Source organism: Lynx rufus, unplaced genomic scaffold (genome assembly GCF_022079265.1).
Source record: "Lynx rufus isolate CCGP_SWC_20201006 ecotype Redwood Valley unplaced genomic scaffold, mLynRuf1.p SCAF_6, whole genome shotgun sequence".
In the NCBI taxonomy this organism is placed as follows: domain Eukaryota; kingdom Metazoa; phylum Chordata; class Mammalia; order Carnivora; family Felidae; genus Lynx; species Lynx rufus.
In genome coordinates, this window is record NW_025814878.1 from 115,359,616 (window position 1) to 115,366,143 (window position 6,528).

The window sequence follows — 6,528 nt, forward strand, 5'->3', positions numbered from 1 at the left end:
TTCATGAGTTTGAGCCCCATGTCAGGCTCTGTGCAGACAGCTCAGAGCCTGCAGCCTGCTTCTGATTCTGTCTCTCCCTCTCTCTCTGCCCCTCCCCTGCTCATGCTCTGTCTCAGAAATAAACATTAAAAAAAATTTTTTTAAACCAAAACTAAACTAAAAATAGAACTACCCTACGACCCAGCAATTGCACTACTAGGCATTTATCCAAGGGATACAGGTGTGCTGTTTTGAAGGGGCACATGCACCCCAATGTTTATAGCAGCAATAGTGCTATAGCAATAGCCAAAATATGAAAGAGCCCAAATTTCCATCAATGGAAGAATGGGTAAAGACGATGTGGTATATATATACAATGGAGTATTACTTGGCAATGAAAAAAGAATGAAATCTTGCCATTTGCAACTCCGTGGATGGAACTGGAGGGTATTATGCTAAGTGAAATTAGTCAGAGAAGGACAAAAATCATATAACTTCACTCATATGAGGACTTTAAGAGAAAAAAAAGATGAACATAAGGGAAGAAAAGCAAAAATTAATAGAAAAACAGGGAGCGGGACAAAACATAAGAGACAAATAAAGAGATCAAACAGAGGGTTGCTGGAGGGGCTGTGGGAGGGGGGATGGGCTAAATGGGTAAGGGGCATTAAGGAATCTACTTCTGAAATCACTGTTGCACTATATGCTAACTAAATTCGATGTAAATTTAAAACAATAAAAATAGTATTATTATTAGTTTATATCTTTTGACCCCTTTTACCTACTTTGCCTACTTCTTGCCCCTCACTTTGGCAATCATCTATATCTTCTCTGTATTTATGAGTTTGGGTTACTATGTTGCGGGGGGTGGTATTTTGTTTTCTTGTTTTTTGTTTCAGATTCCACATATATGTGAGATAATTTGGTATATGTCTTTCTCTTTCTCATTTATTTCACTTAGCATAATGCCCTCCTGGCTATTATAAATAATGCGGCAATAATACAGGTGTGCAGGTATCTTTACGAGTTTAGTAATTTCACTTTCTTTGATTAATACCTAGGAGGGGAATTGCTGGGTGATGATGGTTGCTCTATTTGAGTTTTTTGAGAAACCTTTCTATTGTTTTCCATAGTCACTGCACCAATTTACAATCACACCAACAGAGCACATTGTTGCCCTTTCCTCCCCATTTTTGCCAATCCTTGTTATTTCTTGTCTTTTTTATTACAGCCATTCTGACAGGTGATAGGTGATATCTCTTTGGGTTTTGATTTGCATTTCTCTAGCGAGGAGTGATCTTGAACATCTCTTCATGTAATTCTTGGCCATCTGTATATCTCCTTTGGAAAAATATCTATTCAGAACTCTGCCCATTTTGTAATTGCTATTTGCTTTTGTGTTATTGAGTTGTATGAGTTCTTTATATATTTTGGATATTAACCCCTCACCGGATATGTAGCTTGCAGATGTTTTCTCCCATTCAGTATGTTGCCTTTTCATTCTGTTGATGATTTCCTTTGTTGTGCAGACGCTTTTTGGTTTGATGTAGTCCCACTTGTTTGTTTTTGCTTTGTAGCTTTTACTTCTGGTGTCAAATCCAAAAACTCAGTGTCAAGACGGAGATCAAAAACGTTCTGCCCCCAGTTTCATCCAGGAGTTTTATGGTTTTAGCTCTTATGTTTAAGTCTGGAATACATCTTGACTTAGTTTTTGTGTATGGTGTTAGATAGGTGTCCGGTTGCATTCCTTTGCTTGTGGCTGCCCAGTGTTTCCAACACCACCTATTGAGGAGACTGCTTTTTGTCCATGTTACATCCTTGGCTCTTTTGTTGTAAATTAACTGGCTACATATGTGTGGGTTTCTTTTTGGGCTTTCTGTTTCTGTTCCATTGATCTAGGTGTCTACTTTTATACCAATGCCATACTGTTTTGATTACTATAGCTTTGTGATAGAGTTTGAAAGCAGAAAACATGATGCCTCCAGCTTTGTTCTTCCTTCTCAAGATGGCTTTGGCTATTCGGGGCCATTTGTGGTTCTATTCACATTAGGAATATTCTTTTCACATTCTATTTTTGGACATGTTCTTAAATTTTGATAGGGCTTGCACTGAATGTGCAGACTGCTTTAAGCACTGTGGGCATTTTGACAATATTAACTCTTGGGATCCATTAGCATGGAACGTCTTTCCACTTATTTCTGCTTCTTGTAATTCGTTCACCAATGAGTTATGGATTTCGGTATACAGGTCTTTCATCTTCTTGTTTAAATTTATTCCTAAGTATTTTATTCTTTTTGAGAGACTGTAAATTATTTTCTTGATTTCTCTCTCTGCTAGTTTCTTATTCATGTATAGAAATTCAACACATTTTTATGTATTGAATTTCTGTTCTTAAACTTTGCTGAATTCATTTACTAGTTCTAAGAGCATTTTTGTGGGGTTATTTAGGTTTCTATATGGCATATCATGCACTCCTAATAAGTGAAAAGGTAACTGGGAATATAGGATGATGTCATCTAACTTGGATGAGAACACAGACATATGGAGTGATAGTTTTCAAATTTTCTAAAATCTTTTGTTGTTAATATAATCAAATGAGTCCATTAATATGGTTTGTTTTGATATACTGTTTTCTTTAAACCAGACATATAGAGCTGTGACATAGACCGGTTCTTCCCAACACTTTCCCACCCCACACTCTGTGCGTCTTGAGAGATAGCCACCTTGTCTCTTTTTTCTGTCCTGGAACCCAGTGCCTGACTCAACTCTTCAATGAATACTTCTCGAAATAATGCACTTGGGAAGAGGCTTATTTTCTCATAGGTTTCCTGCAAGGCACCCCCCCCCAAAACACTGAATTTTACAGAAGTGTTTCTGATCTACCTGGAATCCTGTGAAGACGTCTAAGTTTGCATGTGGCTTCCTTTGCAGACAGATGGGAGAGCCCAGCAGTATTCCGGCAATGTCTCTTGTGACCACCAGAGGGCGGTGTTTGGCTGCTCTTGACAAGGACACTGCTCCACTTCAACAGAAGATCCAAATTAATCTCCTTCAGGACTTAGTTCACAGTCTTCACCAGTTGCTTTAAGGATTACTTATTCGCTTTTATGCTCTAGTTTCCGTGGGATCTATTGAAAATGCTATACAAGTAACAACTTAAAGTAATACGCTGACTAGAAGATGTCCCTTCTTACACATACAGACACATAAAATTATGAATGACTGAATGAAGGTGGACGTTCACCTAACATAACATAGAAAATGAACCCACAGTGATCAAAGACCTAAATTTAAGAGATAAAACTAAAACTCTGAGAAGAAAGCATAAGAACAAGTCTTCCTGACCTTATTTTGGCATCTGTTTCTTAAGGATGATACCAAAATCAAAAAGAGGAAAAACAGATATGTGGATAAATGGTCACCAACATGATTGCCTTTCCACTTGGCTCTTCATGTGCTCCAGGCACCAGGCAAGAATCGTACGAATCATTTCTCAAGTGATTCGTCTGACAACCCACTTAGCAACATCAGTTCTTTCTCCATTTCAGAGATGGGGTCATGAGGCTCATAGGAACCCCTGGGGTCACTCAACTACAAAGAGGCTGAGCAGGGGCTAGAACTGCTGTCTCTCTGCCTTTGGAACTTGTGCTCCATCCACACTGCTCCACCCAGGAACCCAGAGGTCTGCAAATCTTCCATATCGAATCTCTAGGCCTGAAGACCTCACTGAACTGAGGGGGCAGTGTTGCCTGCCCTTATGACTAGGGCTTGGCTTGTTGGCCAGGAATGGCAGCCAGCCTTTATCTGAGAAAGAGGAGGTTTCTCCCTGGGCACCAGGAACAAAGGTTCATGTAGCTTCAGGGCTGAGATGTCTCTTCTGCAGCATCTGATTGCAGCCTTCTTGTCAGGTAGGCCCCACAGCGGTGACAAGCACCAAATTCGAATCCTGCCTCCGCCTCTCTGTGGGGCACAGAAGGGGAGAGTTCCCTCATTAGTCAAACAGGGACAGCATTTCTACCTTCCTCATGGAATTGTTATGGTGATTTAGTGACATGATTCATGTCCCAAAAAGACACTCAGTAATCCTTAGCTGTACCTGTACATGTTACTCCACTGTGAGCCCACTGCTGCCATGAACTCAGCCTCTGCATTCTCTGTCCCCTCTGCCTGGCACGCCCTGCTCCCTCTGACTCAACTGTCCCTCCAGAAAGCCTTTTATCACCTCCAGTGTGGGTGGAGTGTCCCTCAATTGGGCTCCCACAGCACTGTTGTTCACCCATCACACCCAGGCCAGCCCTAGGACTGGACATCACCCACAGCTTGTGTCTCTGGACATAGACAGTCCCAAGTGTTGAGATCTGTGCTCTAGAGTTCCCTGAACTGTCAGCTCCTCCTTGGACCAAATGTTGTAGTGCTCACTGAAGGAGCTCTTTCCCTCCTAAGCAGCCAAAGTGAGCTGCCCTCAGCCCCATGGCACCTGCCTTCCCCACCCCTTCTGTACAATCAGTGGTGCACAGCATCTTGGGCCTCATTGGATACCAGGATCCCAGTGCCTTTTGGTGCTTAGTATTGAAAATATTTTCTGGAGGTGAATTTGGGTTTTGATGGAAACATCAGTAGGATGAAGCCTGGCCACTTCCAACAAACCAACTAGAGCCTGTGTCCCTGACCAATATGGCAGTAACCCAGCTCATGGCAGCCTTTCCCCCTTAGTCCTCACGACTCTCCTCTCTTACCTGCTCCCCATTCAATGGTGTTTCTCTCTCTTTCTGCAGGGAGAGCCCCAAGTTTCCTCCTTCTGAGGATCTATCTTCTCTGTCTGGGGAGCCCCATCTTGTGGCAGAGAAGACATAGGTTGCTGCCCATGGCCTCTCTTACTGCTTCAGATCAAGTGGACTCTCCCTGAGTTGACTTTATGGGAGGAGAGGAACCCCCCCTTCTCCTCACATGGTATCTTGAACAGGAAGCACAGCCCCCTCTCTCACAAAAATTGAACTTGAGGGATACCAAGGTTGGGGCTAGCAGGTGCAGGGGGTCACTGCCGGAGGAGCCTGAGGGGTGTTGAAGGGTATACCCAGTGCCAAAACCCCTGGCTGAGGCTCTATCTATCCTGCAGCTTCCATGAGCACTTAATGTGATTTGTAAAGATCTCCCTTGCTCACAGAAGTTCAAGTGGTTCTTGCTGTTGCCAATAAAACTACATCTGGATGAATACATTCAACTACATTTCCTACTGATGGTCTGTAACTCATTGACCTGACCTGCACTTACAGGTTCTTTCCTGAGAGGAACAGGCCCAGCCAGGGTGGAGGGCCAGCAAACAGACAGCAGTGGCCCAGGCTACATCTTCCACTAGCCTGAAAGCAGGGCCCAGCTGCTCTACTTAGAAGCTGAGTTATGGAACAGGAGGGAAGAAGTGGCTGGGGTGCATCACAGGACGGGGCCTGGATGAGGTGTGCTCCAGGACATAGGCTAGGGATGCTGTCAGGGTGGTCATATGAGGGGGATTTGGGCTCTTCCCTGCTCTATGGGTCACTCCTAGGTACTCTCATGGGCTCAATCCTGGCGTGTCCTCCTAATTCTTCAGGTATCCACTCAGTCTCTGGGGTCCCTCCTTTCCCAAATAAGGCCCCAACTTAATAAAGAGACTGTACAATGGAATACTACGTGGCAATGAGAAAGAATGAAATATGGCCCTTTGAAGCAACGTGGATGGAACTGGAGAGTGTGATGCTAAGTGAAATAAGCCATACAGAGAAAGACAGATACCATATGGTTTCACTCTTATGTGGATCCTGAGAAACTTAACAGAAACCCATGGGGGAGGGGAAGGAAAAAAAAAAGAGGTTAGAGTGAAAGAGAGCCAAAGCAACAGAGACTCTTAAAAACTGAGAACAAACTGAGGGTTGATGGGGGGTGGGAGGGAGGGGAGGGTGGGTGATGGGTATTGAGGAGGGCACCTTTTGGGATGAGCACTGGGTGTTGTATGGAAACCAATTTGACAATAAATTTCATATATTGAAAAAAAAGAGACTGTAACAATTGAAAACTGTAACCAATACCTCAAGAAAGTATATAAATTATATTCCAGGAATTGTGCTTATAGGGATCAGTCCTAAAGAAAAAGAGATTTATGGCACAGATATACCGTTCACTACAATTATGCGAGTCAAAAAATTGGAATTGGCCCAATTATTCAACAGCTGGAGACACTGAATAAATGACGATGTGTGGCCACTGAGAATGCACAAGGGGACAGGAGTGACTGTGCCAGTCCACTGTGGAGACATTAGGTAGTATAAGAGCATAGTCCTGGAACCCTCCACGCCCCAACCCAACACACACTCACAGACACACAGACACACAGACACACACACACACACACACACACACACACATGCTACAAAGAGAAAGGACTGGAAACAGGGAAACCATTTGCTATGGGCAATTATTTGTTGTTAGGAGTGTATCTTTTTTCTTCATATTCAGTTATTTGTTATTTTTTAATGTTTATTTTGAAAGAGAGAAAGAAAAAGAGTAAACACCGGT